A 13,606-nucleotide genomic window follows, 5' to 3' on the forward strand; every position below is an offset into this window, starting at 1 on the left:
TCTATTAACACTTAAACACAGGAAGGTCTACAATCTTGACCTCCTGACCTCACTTGATGGAAGGAGGGACCAGAAATCAGCCTTCAGGATTGGTTTAATCCCCGCAGTTTTCTCCAAAATATAAATATGGCCACTAATAAGAATCCAAGGGAGCAGTTTTGGAGGGTAAACAAATAAAACTGCTCATTTTTATCAGGATTTGGCCCTTTACAAACAGTTCGGGCCTCAAGCAGAGAGTGTGGGAAACTCTGAAGCTACAACACACAGGATTCTAGAGAAATATGAAAAGGCGTAAGTCTCTATGCAAATGACTTATGGGCAGAAAAGGGTAAATTATACTAAACCTGGCATGAAGAGCTAAGAATGGCAAATTGGAGGGCACTAAAAAGACAGAATCTACAGCCCAAGGTGAAATCAATTGAAAACAGAAATTGCTAAGATCCACGAAAAATTGGAAGGCATGGATGATACTGATGATTAGTTATTATCCCTGACGGAGAGGAAGGAGAAGATTCTTTCTTTCATGAATAACTTAGTCAATTTAGAAATTTCAGTAATAGCAGTCTCCAGACTCAATTTTGAAATTAAAAGTCCTCCTTACTGTCACCTTCATAAAACTACTTGCTGATAAACTACCAAGGAAGAGGATATCCTTTGCTCTGGGGTATTGTGCTTGACTCAGAGGAATCAAGTTAAAGTTTTCAATAATTTTGAGGAAGCAATATCTTTTCTAGATCTCCTGGAAAAACAAGATGGTTCTAAACAACTAATATATGAGTCAAGTAGGCCTCTGTTAGTCAATATGAGAAAGAGAAGCACTTTCACCAAAAAAATAAAAAAATTTAAATTACAAAGTTTGAAACTTTTCAAACAGCTCTAATGATGGTTAAAAAAAGGGAAATTCTGTGAAAATTGTCATTTATTTTCCCCATTTTTTTTAATTTCAAGATTTTCAGTTCTGAAAAATTTTAGCCCAATCTCTCAGTCAATAAAATAGCACATAGCTATTGACAGTAGCTAACTTGAAATTATTCACCTCTTATATGCCAAAGTATATGGTAAATCTCTGATCGGAATAATAGATTTTTCTGTCTCTCTAGCTTCAAATCCCTTTTAGAATATTTATTTAAAATAAAAACTATACCTTGGAATCTATGGCTTACCTGTAAATTGTATTTCTTATGGGTCCCAATAATCCATGCAAATGAGTCCTCCTCTCCCCATAGTTGATTGTCAGGTAGACTGACATCAAAAGAAAGAGGAGTCTGCTGCCACAAGAAGTCTCTGCTGCTAATGCAATTATGCCAGGAGAGTGGCTTTACTTGAATCAACATCTAATCATATGTGGTTAACATCAAACATCTGTGACAGAGAACAAATAACTAACAACTAGGGCATAGGGATTTCTGGAACTACTCTTATGGAAACACATACACAGGTACAGGAAGTGGGAGGGGCAATTCCTGTCTGCAGCAGGTAGCTCCAGTAATCTATACTAATGGTCTCTAACCACCAGTACCAATATGCCAAATTAGGACGGGGGGGAAATAATATACCAACTGACCTTTTTTGATTTGTTTTAATTATTGGATTACTGAATTACACCACTTAGAATACTTCTGCTCAAAGCTATGTCAGCTGAGACTCAGTCATCCACTCAAAGTCATTTTGCAAATCCTCCTATAGAGGCTACCCTGCTCATGAGGCAACCTGTCCCCTAGGCTGCTGGGCCTTTATCGATAGGGTACAAGAGATACTCCTCACCCTTCCCCATTGCAGGGACTGTTATGAAGGCCAAAACTGTAATGGGGCTCAAAAAAGAACCAGGTAAGTTCATGGAGGATAGGTCCATCAATGGCTATTAGCCAATATGGTCACGGATGCAATCCTATGCTTGGATGGGCTTTCTGATTGCCAGAAACTGGGAGTGGTAGACAGGGGATGGATCTCTTGATGATTGCCCGTTCTGTTCATTCTCTCTGAAGCACATTGGCCATAGGGAAGACAGGGTACTAGGCTAGATGGACCATTGATCTGACCCAGTATGGCCATTCTTATGTTCATATCCCTCCTCTTTCTCAGTGGATGCTTCAAGGATAACTGAATGATTCTGTTAAGAAATGATTTGAAGCTGATTTGCCTTTCTGTGCTGCTCCAAAAAGACACAGCAATATTTCAAAGTAAAGTTGGATGACATGTGGATTGGAAGTGGATGAGTCTTGCAACTGCCATAGTTGAGACCTGTTCTGCTAGAAGTGGCCATCTGTAAAATGGGGAAGAATGATACTTGCCTGCCTATTAGAGTGGGGAGGTAGGAGGCCTTGCTCAATAAAATAGGTTGTAAAGAAAAAGAATAATTAACGACAGTCAGTGGCAGAGTTTAAAATGCAGAAAATAGAAAAGTAAGGCAGCAAAACAAACAAGGAAACGAAGGAAGAAGAAACAACCTTCAGATAGGCAAGAGTGAGAAGGAACAAAAAGGATGAAAAAGAGAAAAGAGGCAGATGAAAGAGAGAAAAGTAAATAAATGAAAATAGTGAGACAAGACACAGCTGTATGTTTAGTAAAACCAATTTTTATTCAATATAGCATGTTTTATTGCAGCATTAAGAGAATACAAATTGACAGCAAATTCACGTAAAGTAATGTAAATGTAAATGCAGATCAGCTATGCCCACTGGACTCTTGATAAATTGCCAATGTAGCACTTGGTGCTGCAAAGATTGTGACCTTCTGAAGAGAAATATAAATCATACACATTTGAACAGGTCTGACAATGAAATTGACACCTGCAGCACAAGGTAGTATTTGAACATGCAAATGTAATGTATACAAAATATATAGTCCTTGTCAGGCCTTCATAGCACCTTAATTTCACATGCCTATAATTTTCTGAAAAAGTCCTCACTGAGCATGAAAAATTTCAACATCAATCTAATCCCAGAGATTATTTTTTTGAGGAAATTTTAGAAAAATTCCTTTAGCAGCTATTGAGTTACTTAAGAGAGCAAGCAAGAGAGAGACGATGGTAGGGGAGAATCACGTTAAATATTTAAAGTATCGCTGTATTCCTGATTCTTACCGCTGCAAAAAATCAAGGGCTAGGAATCTTATCTGAATCTAACTGAAGGGAAAAAAATGAGGAGGTGGCAGTGGATTTAGGATCCCCCCCCTTTTGACCAAAGTAAGTCCTACACCTATTAATTATCTCCAAGAGGGAACCTAGATATCCCTCACATCAGCAATGGAGACTTGGTAATAGGAGACAACTGTTATGACTTAAAAGCCCCTTCAACCAGGAGCATTATGAACCCCGGAGAAACCAGCAGCTCTCTACTTTGAGATCCAGACTAGAGATAGGGTGCTGTGAGAACTGTATAAAATTGTTAGGAAAGTATAGTCCATAAAGCAGTCATGATAGGGTTAACTAGGTTACCCGGATGGATGGAGCCTGGCTCCATCCCTTCTTAACCTCCTGTTTTATCCAGTGGGATTTTTTCCCTGCCATTCTGTGATAAAGTTGAATAAAGCAGCAGGTTCCCACTCTGCAAGTAGGCTTATCTTTTCAAAACTGAAAACAACATTAGAATGTAATTTATGGGAAAACTAAGGCATTTAATGCAGAAATACTTACAAAGACTGGGCCACAATTTTCTTGCAAATAAGGACAAACAGTTCTGTGGCAATAAAATTTACTTTCTGTCAAGGAGTTGGTTACAGCCTCAGTAACCCAGAGATACAAGTTTAGAAGACATGAAGAAGGTTTTACCAGAGCACTTCACACCAAAACCAAACATTACTGTAAAACACTTTACAGTAGAATGAGGAGGCAAAGTGAAACTGTAGCTGTACATGTGGCAGAGCTAAAAAGATTTCAAATGAGCACTATTCAGTTAATTGGCCCAGTGGATATGCTATGGGATGGACTGGTTTGTGATGTTAATAACGAGAGAATTCAAAGATGGATTGCTGGCAGAAGGAAACTTAACCTGGCCCAAAGCAATAGAATTAGCAACAGCAATGGAAGCAGCAGTGAAAAACTTAGAAGATTTGCACTTAGAATACAGGCACGATCAGACTGACTCACTAAACAAAATGCAAAACCAGCTGAAAGGGATGCAGGCTCTTGAAAGTGTTTCTGCTGTGGAGCTCATTTAACATAGTCTGTAAATACCAGTGTCACAAAAAGCCTCAAGATTGGACATGTAACCAGAAAATGCAAAGGTGACTATCAATCAAGCCAGGAAGGTAGACTCCAAAAGACCAGAGGAAAAGGAAGAAAGCAGAGGACATTTTACCTTGGGGGGAAGAAGATACAGAGGAAGGGATACGGGCTACATACTGTCAAGAAGAGAAGAAAGTGGGACCTTATGAAGTAACAGTAGAGTTAAACAATCAGTCAGTACTTATGTAAATAGATACAGGGGCTTTAGCTACTGTGATCAATGAATCTACGTATCAACAGTGCAAAACAGGACTGAGTTCACTAGCAAATGCAGGAGTGACCCCGTGTGTCTACGCCACAGAACCCATCCAGGTGGTAGATTCTGTGCCAAAAGAAAAAAGTTACTAGTCCCAGTGATCCAAGGACAAAGGAAAAATCTGTTAGGAAGAAATTGCTTACACAAACTAAAACAGAGTTGGGAAGAAATTTTCAAAATTGGACCCTACCAAAACTCCAGGAAGCCCTGGGCGCTCACCATTTTACTACAGTATAAACATCATCTGGGGTTTTTAATTATTTTTTACTGCCACAATATTAACAGTAATTTGTGTTCAGGATTTTGTTGTGCATTGGGTATTAAAGAAGTTTTTTTTTAATATTTATTAAATACAAGTAAAAAGTGAAGCAAAAGAAAAAAAACCTAACACTTAAAACATAAGTAAATGTTCATTGTAACTATTTCCCTTATAGAATCATAGAATCATAGAATATCAGGGTTGGAAGGGACCCCAGAAGGTCATCTAGTCCAACCCCCTGCTCAAAGCAGGACCAAGTCCCAGTTAAATCATCCCAGCCAGGGCTTTGTCAAGCCTGACCTTAAAAACCTCTAAGGAAGGAGATTCTACCACCTCCCTAGGTAACGCATTCCAGTGTTTCACCACCCTCTTAGTGAAAAAGTTTTTCCTAATATCCAATCTAAACCTCCCCCATTGCAACTTATAGCCTCTTATTTGCATAGAGCTTGTAGTTGCACTGATTGATAGTTTTTCAAATGGTGTTAAAGATTCTTTTGTGGGACAAAGAGCCAATTTTAGGTGGTAGATGTTAGCTCTCCAGTTTTGTTGAAAAAGTCCAAGTTTGTTTCTTCTTAAGACGCACCCTGGAAGAGGAAAAACAGAGAGAGGAAAATGCAGCTTTATGTCTTCTCCTGTTCAGTTGCTGGAAGACCCCTAGCACAACACACAAATGAGCCAATTCGCCATTTTTGGACCCCAAGATTTAGGCTGTGAGCAATATTTAATTCAAATTGATCTGATCTGATCTTCCTCTTGGTGGACACACCAGCGTACTAGCCACTCGAGGTCCCATCAAGCTTTTATAAGAATCAAACAGTTAAGCAGCATATTTAGCATACAATTTTATTTTATTTATTTTTAGTTTACAGCGAAGTGTTGCAATGTTAGATTTGTCCTGGCTGGCTATGTGGACTCTTGTTTGACAAAGACAGAGAGGAAAGACAAAGGTGGTGGTGGAAAATAATGCACAAGGGATTAGCTGATGGTAGGTACCTTAGAAGTTTCCCATTGAGCAATCATGGAGATAGCAATGACATCTGGGCCCCTCTCAGGTCTAATCAGAATATTTTTCAGGATCTGGAAAAAGAATCAACCATGTCATGCTAAATCCCTAATCAATGCTGCTACTCCAAAGCTCACTACCATACTGCCGCTGTATGTGCCAAAAGGAGAAATTGTCCATATATGGACACTTTATTGAATGCTACACTAGAGCCTTCTAAATAATATGACAATGTTGTATCCCCAGCAGAAGGCCTCAATTCTCCTAATCAACAGGATTTTTAGTTCAAATAAACTCAGTTGCTATCACTTCTGTGATTATTTTGTTCCTTCATTGAACAGCAATTTTATATGAACACATTTATATGTTAAAATGACCTACCAGATGCTTTGCAGCCTCTCTCTTCGGACAATTAAACAGTGGTGGGAACACACGCTTCCTGAAAACAACAAATGCAGGAGAAGGGAGCACAGATGATTTAACTGCCACTGAAAACAAGCAGTTTGTGTGCTGATCTTCCCCACCCTCCATCATGAAATCTCATGGCAGGGGTGGCACTTCCATTTTCCCTTACCTAAAGTGGAGAGGAACTAGAGCCTTAGGTCTGGCTCTCCCTTTCTATACCGCCAGCTTTAATCGGGGGGGTGGGGGGGGATGGGGAGACAGGGGATGGATACAACACCAGATAGCCACATCTTAAGATTTTTTTTATGGTTAGCGATAAATAAAAAAAGTCTGACATAAAAGGCCTCTGTAATAGGGTGCTTGGAGGGCCAGTCTGCCTAGTGGTTGCAGTACTTGACTTCCTGCCCCCTTCTTCTGTGGTCGAGATGCCTCAGTCTTTAAGGCAAGGGGATAGGGGGAATCTGTCCCTCCCACTCCACCACATCCCAGCCCAGGGCCCTAAGTAAGCCACCCCCGAGTAGGGAGTTTATATTCACTGCCCTGGCCTATTTCCAACTGTTGCCCTTCAGTTTGGGGTATGGCTCCTATAGTCCAAGTTCCTGTGGTGGTTTGCCTCTGGTAGTGCCCTCTGGTGGCATCCGGCTGCAGTCCCAGGTTCTTCCAGGCAGGGCAGCCACAAGTTTGACGGGGACAGAACCCCACAAGGTCTCCATGCTTTGGTCACCCACATTCACCTCAGCCCAGGTGCTTTCAGATATATTTCTCCATTTCCTTTGTCCAGGAAGATGGTGCTTGGTCCCTGGTGGCTGCCTCGGCTGGCAGGCTAGAGATCCTTCCCTCAGGCAGGACAGCAGCTAGTTCCTGCCTCTTCTCCAGTCAGCTCCAAACCGAGCTAGACTGCCTCCGTCTCTCTCCCTTGCAGGCCTGACACTGGCTGCAGATATAACAGGGCAGAGCTAGCTGGGCCCATAGGCTCTCTTTAATCCCTTCACTGCTTGTGGGCAGTTTCTCAGCTTCACCACAGCCTCCCTCTATTGCATGCAATTAGCCCCGATTTCAGAGCAGGCTTTATAGTTGGGTGTGAGGAAAAATTATAATGAAAGTTAAAATTGACTGAAAAGTCACTTTTGAACTCATTCATTTGGCATCTGAAAAGATTTTAACCACAGCCTAAGACACCCAAAATGAAAGAGGCTTCAGTTTCACTAAATGACGGTTACCCACCTGCAACCAGCATTCTTTGTGATGGATTCTCTGCACTCACACTCAGGGGGATATGCCGGCAGTGCAGCTCTGAGGGTGGAACGTTTCGTAGCAGTGTTGTTTAAAGTGCTCGTGTCCCATCTCGCTTCCCTTCACTGTTCCTGCACATTCTGAGGATATCTGCTTTATATCCACAGATATTTGCATCCATGTTTGCAGATCACAGATTGGATGCAGATACAAATTTTGTATCTGTGCAAGGCTCAAGCTATAAGGTGGAGAGTCAGGCACCTCCATCAGCCTCCTCAGTCCTCTCCAACTGCATCCTCAGGTCTGAGATTGTAAATAGGATTCCAAGGGGAAGGGGAAGGGAGTGGCCGCTGCACATTTCCACTCATGGGATAGTTTGATATGCAGAACTGTCATCTGAGGAAGATAGGACATGGAGTTCTAATTAAACACTTTCTACCAAACCACCACTCTGCCAAACTGAACATCATACCAGGAGGCTAAGTCTAGAGCATAACGTTTAGCAAACGTGTAGCTAGAGCTTCACATAGCAGCTCTGCCAATTTCTATAACGGGAATATGCCGAAGGAGCTGTTGCATGTTAACTAATCTCTAATGGGAGAGGGACAGATACTAATTTGTAGCTCTCTTCAGTACATAATCTGTCCAGTTTAGACAGCAATTGTGAAGTAATTGCCTGCCCCTTTATTATTGTGTGCTGCAGCTCACGTGCCAGGAAAGAGTGTCCTCCTGCAAGCAAGCCAGATACCTCGTGTGGGAGGTCTGAAGTGGGGAATACACAGGACAAGAGGCACCCTCTAAAATCCTGGTCTCTTCCCCTTCAGTTCCATCATAGGATCTGTGAGGTGAGTGAACTAATAAAAGCATTTCTTTTATAAACAAAATAAATAAGCTAAAATGGCTAACACTAAAGCCAGCTAACTCAGAAATTTAATGAAGGTACTGGGTCTCTGAAGCAGTTGGATCAATCCAGTGAGGTCCTTAACTATGGAGGGCCCTAGGATTTAACTGAATCTGCTAACTTGAGTTAAAACGACCAACTGCCTTGTTTTCATTAGAATTTTAGCTCAAGTTAATTACCATGTGTTGCCAACATGAGTTAAGAGCGCATCTTTTTCCTAGTGAAGGCAAGATCTTTGTGACATCACAATGCCAGCCTGACCTCAGAGGCCCATGGCTACTGCCAAAATAACTTGCAGAAGAGAGAATATAAAGATCTCATTTGAACACACACAACAATTCTCCATAAGCTACAAAGTAGACTTCCATCTATTGTTGAGATATCTTTTCATGTTAATTTAGTGTAGTGAAAAGTTACTGAATTGACAGCCCAGAGAACAGATGTTCTCTACTCATCCACAAAACAGATACCAGACTAGTAGCTATACTGCAAGCTTCCTGTGCTGTCCCACTCATGTGCATTAACTCTCAGCTCGGGGAACTATTGCATGTGGTGCAAGGGCAATTCAGCCTTCTGTTTTTATTCAGCTCGCTGTTCTGGTCAGACTGTCCACAAGTTTGACAATTAATGCCAGCTGAGTGAGAAGTTACTTGCCTGCTAGAAAGTGGACCAAACAACCAAACTTATTTCACTCATATGCCACTGAAAAGTCATCAGTTTTATTGCTGCTGATCTAACCTGATTTCAAACTGGGAAGTTTATCTGGAGGTGAAAGGTTCTAAATCCTGTAATAACCTGTCCTTTGAGTGGTCCAGTCCCACCAAAAATTAGGGGATTTTGGCATACTTTAATCAGAATTTGGCTGAGTAAATCTCTGTGGCCTTGATCTGTTTGCTTTGGAACGTTTTCCTGAATGTTATCAGCAACATTTCTTTGTTTGAGTGTGTAGACTCAAATCAGGGAAGAGAAATACAGAAAGCTTTTTCTTTAAAAATTGCACTTCATAACAGAAAAAAACCACAAAAACAATTTACGTCGTGTTTTCAAATTAAAGATATTTTTCTAAAAGTAGATCAAAATTCAGTCTAGAAGAAGTTAACAAGACAACTTTTAAGACTATGAGAAACTTGCTTCAATAATTTTGGTTTAGAAAAGGTTTACTCCAAGCTTTATGTAATTTTAGAACATAATGTGAATCTCAGAAGATAAAACAAAAGCAAAAATGAGAAAAGACTTACCATTTAGAATAGTCTGCATAGAATTGTTTTGAAGTGTGAATAAAAAAATCAGTTCCTACTCACACTTTATAGAACTCTATTGTACGTCATATAAGAAAGATTCTAAATTTAATTATGTGCCTAAATGCCTCCACTCGTCTTCTTTCAGTTAACATAACACATTATTTCTCACTTTCTCTACATCTCTTTATCTTTATGCTCTAGAACCTTGTACAAATACTTCCTTGTACAAAACTAAGGATAAAAGTTCAAAATATGACAACTTCTAAACCAACCCCACTCCATTTCATAGAAATCACCCTGGAAAATTGTAAATTCCCTCATCCAAACTTCTTATCCCTGAAGCAATCTCTTCAGCAAAAGCCTAGTAAAATAATGACTTTATTAACAATAGAACATAAGACTATAACAGGGTTCAAAAAAGAACTGGATAAATTCACGGAGGATACGTCCATCAATGGCTAATAGCCACGATGCACAGGGATGGTGTCCCTAGCCTCTGTTTGCCAGAAGCTGGGAAAGAGCGACAGGATGGATCACTTGATTACCTGTTCTGTTCATTCCCGCTGGGGCACCTGGCATTGGCCACTGTCAGAAGACAGGATACTGGGCTAGATGGACCTTTGGTCTGATCCAATATGGCCATTCTTATGTTATGTTCAGTAGATTAATTACTATTATATTGTTAGGGTAGTATTGTAGTTACCTGTTTTAAAGTTCAGTTCAACCCAGCAGAGTGACTCTATAAAAAACTGGCAGTGAGATTCTATCTTTATTGTGACTCAATGTTTCTAAATCAAATGTGTTCAGTGAACACAAGCAAATATTTTTGTTCACCTGGCAGGTCAGCAGATATGCAAATATCTAGCTTGGAATATTGACATCCACATTCTAGTCCAGATCATACTTGCAGATCGCTCTTCCTGTCTCATGTTTATTTTCTGACAGGAATCTGCTAGGTATTCCGCATAACCTTTCTGAATATCAGAACTACTTCTGTCCTTACATGCAGAACTTGTGAGACCCAACTGCAAGAAAATGATCCAGATCATCAGCCTCTATTGTCTTGGGGAAAACCCCACCAACCTTTTATTCTTCAATGGACTTTGATCCTCTGTTAACCTTTATTAACCTGATTTGCAGCACAGTATAAGCCTAATATATTTCATCCTTTGCCTCCTATGTTTTCACATTCCTGCCTGTATAGTTTATTTCTTGCTTAAAATCGGCTCTCCATATTAATTACTTGTCCTAATAGCATGTTGAAATTGCCATCTAATACCGTGATGGATTGATATGAACCCTTGCAACTTCTTCCAGGATTTATTAGGCAGAGCCTTTAAACTTTGTTGTACCTTCTGTGCTTCCTTCATAACATATTACAAATGGCATCCCTTTGAGAAGGTGGTGGTTTTCCTAAAAAGTCCTGTGGGGGGAGGGTTTATACTTTCTTTAAGCTATGGTTTGCAAAGACAGGATTTAGGAAATCTAAATGGATCAAACAAAAACTACATAAGAGTGCTGAATATACAAAGAAAGGGGAAGAAATCATGGCTTCCGTCTGCATGTGTTTAACTGTTTCAGCACCCTGGCCTTTCTCACAGTTCAATTTTTCTTTTACTCAGCACTATCCTCTTAGGAGCTTGAAAAGGTTATTTCTTTTCCTTGCAATTTTTGACCTTTACCATTACGAAGATACTAATTTTCTTCACAGCTTATCAAGGCCATCCTTAGGCATACGCAGCTGCACAGGGCACCATGAAATTTGGAGCACCAAATTGCACCAAATTTCATGGTGTCCTAAGCAGCTGCGTGCTGCATACGTGGCAGCACCAGCCCCAGTGACCAGCCCTATCCCTCGGTCGGCCCCCACATGGGCTGTGCCCACTGCAAGGGACAGAGCCATCCCCAGTGGGGTGTGGGGCCCCAGATAACTCCCTCCACCCTGCCTCTTCCCCTCCCCCCCGCTCTTCCCCTGGCCCACCCCCATTCCACCTCTTCCCCCAGTGACCCCGCACTCACCAGCAGTGGCGGAAGCAGAGCAGCCCGGCCCCAGCCAGCTCTACTCCGCCAGCTCACAGCCGCGGCGCTCCGCTTCCCGCCACTGGTGAGTGCAGGGAGGCTGGGGAAAAGACGCCCCCCACACTCACCAGCGGCAGGAAGTGGAATGATGTGGCCCCAGCCGTGGCGCTGGGGTGGGGGTTGGGAAAAGTTTCCTTCCCAACCCCCCCGCACTCACTGGTGGCGAGAAGTGGAGCACCGCAGCTGGGAACTGGCGGAATAGAGCTGGCTGGGGCCGGGCTGTTCCACATCCCACTGGTGAGTGAGTGCGTGCGTGTAATCCCTTCCCCCAGGCGACAGGGCTGGGGCAAGGGAAGCGGAGTGGGCTGCTCCCAGCCCACCGCTAATCCCCTGGGCCATTCATAGATTCATAGATACTAAGGTCAGAAGGGACCATTCTGATCATCTAGTCCGACCTCCTGCACAGCGCAGGCCACAGAATCTCACCCACCCACTCCTGTGAAAAACCTCACCTATGTCTGAGCTATTGAAGTCCTCAAATTGTGGTTTAATTCTGGGCCTGTGGGACCCCCAAAAGTGCCACCCCATAGCTCCTGCCTCCCAGGCCCTGGGAGGAGGGGGTAAAGAGGCCTGGGGCCCCACACAGCCCTCCCCCCCCCCCACGGGGGGCTGAATAGGACACCCAAATGGCTAGAGACAGCCCTGCAGCTTATGGAGGAAAAACTTCATCTAGTAAAAAGCTTGATGTTCAAAACGCATACAAATGCAGACCAAAACGGCACCATGTCTTTCATGTTGGAGAGCAAGATTTTCAGTTTAAAGCTTTTAAAATATGACCTGACTGCACACGTGGCTGTTTTACATGTTCATTGGGGTACAAGCCACAATAACAGGAAGAAGCAGCACTGTAAGGCCAGTAATGGGTACTGTTCTTCATTTAGACAATCAAGCAGCCAGTAGCCCCTATCCATGTTGCTAAATAGGAGAAAGGTGTTCCACAGGGATAGGGCACTTTCCAAATTGTTACTACAACTTGAGAATCAGTTTCCACATGGTAATTGATTAAAGGTTTAGAAAACATGACCTATGAGGGAAGACTGAAAAAATTGGGTTTGTTTAGTCTGGAGAAGACAAGAGAGAGGACATGATAGCAGTTTTCAAGTATACAAAAGGTTGTTACAAGGGGGAGAGAGAAAAATTGTTCTCCTTAATCTCTGAGCAAAGGACAAGAAGCAAAGGATTTAAATTGCAGCAAAGGCAGTTTAGGTTGGACATTAGGAAAAACTTTCCATCAGGGTGGCTAAGCACTGGAATAAATTAGCTAGGGAGATTGTGGAATCTCCATCATTGGAGATTTAAGAGCAGGTTAGACGAACACCTGTCAGAGATGGTCTAGATCAATGTTTCTCAAATGCGGCCATCAGGGGCTTTTCTTGTGGCTACAGCCTTCTGGGCAGTGATTGGAGGGGTGGGGGAAACCAGTGGCCCCTCCCCTGGGACCACCAGGATGGATTTGGCCCTGCTTCCCTCTGGAGCCACAATGACCGAGGAGCAGAGAGCTGATGCGAGTTCCCCACTTTCCTGGGGAAAATGGGCCTCTAGCTTCCAGCTTCAGCTCGGGGTGGTGTGCAGCAGGCTCCGGGCACGTTCTAATTGCACGGCTGTGGGCTCCGGTCACAGGCTCTGGCACCCCAGCTGTAGGACCGGGCAGACTCCATCTCCGGACCTCTTCACCCCCACTACCTCCCTACCTAAGATTTAATTTATCCCCCAACTTGCCAGGGCTGAGTAAGTCTGCTGTGAAAAGTGATATTTATATGTTTGTTAATATCACTTTTCACTCCTCCCAGCTAGCTAAGAAGTCTTCTGTGAAAAGCAATATTAACAAACATACAAATATCATTTTTCACAGACGCAGAGATAGTAGCTAGCAAGTCTAAAACAAAAATGCAGCCAAAAAAGCAAAACAAACAACAACAAGACAAGAACATACCATGCACCTTATCTGTGTTTCTATTCTGTTTAGGTCTAGTAAAGAATAGAGACAACTGTACCTTATTTTTA

At 42.3% G+C, this 13,606-nt stretch overlaps 1 protein-coding gene and 1 long non-coding RNA gene across 5 annotated transcripts in view; one reads left to right on the forward strand and one right to left on the reverse strand.

The window, feature by feature from the left end:
• LOC119854561 overlaps positions 1 to 13,606 on the forward strand; it is a 30,102-nt gene that overhangs the window by 9,974 nt on the left and 6,522 nt on the right. For 2 of the 3 annotated variants that reach the window (XR_006281172.1, XR_006281174.1), the window contains one exon: positions 8,085 to 8,226. The exons of the other annotated variant lie outside the window; for it this stretch is intronic. This is a non-coding gene — a long non-coding RNA (uncharacterized LOC119854561). The remainder of the gene's footprint in view (positions 1 to 8,084; positions 8,227 to 13,606) is intronic. 3 annotated transcript variants of the gene reach the window in all.
• The window catches only part of TBC1D19 (TBC1 domain family member 19), a 114,420-nt gene continuing 103,372 nt past the window's right edge, over positions 2,559 to 13,606 (reverse strand). The window contains exons 22-24 of one of the 2 annotated variants that reach the window (XR_006281171.1): positions 6,125 to 6,182; positions 5,162 to 5,324; positions 2,559 to 4,908 (exon numbers count right to left, since the gene is read on the reverse strand). The gene's annotated coding sequence lies outside the window, so the exon portion shown is untranslated. Of the gene's footprint in view, positions 4,909 to 5,161; positions 5,395 to 6,124; positions 6,183 to 13,606 lie in introns of both variants that reach the window. The other variant, XR_006281170.1, reaches the window with a different exon arrangement.

Source organism: Dermochelys coriacea, chromosome 4, assembly GCF_009764565.3.
Source record: "Dermochelys coriacea isolate rDerCor1 chromosome 4, rDerCor1.pri.v4, whole genome shotgun sequence".
NCBI lineage: Eukaryota > Metazoa > Chordata > Testudines > Dermochelyidae > Dermochelys > Dermochelys coriacea.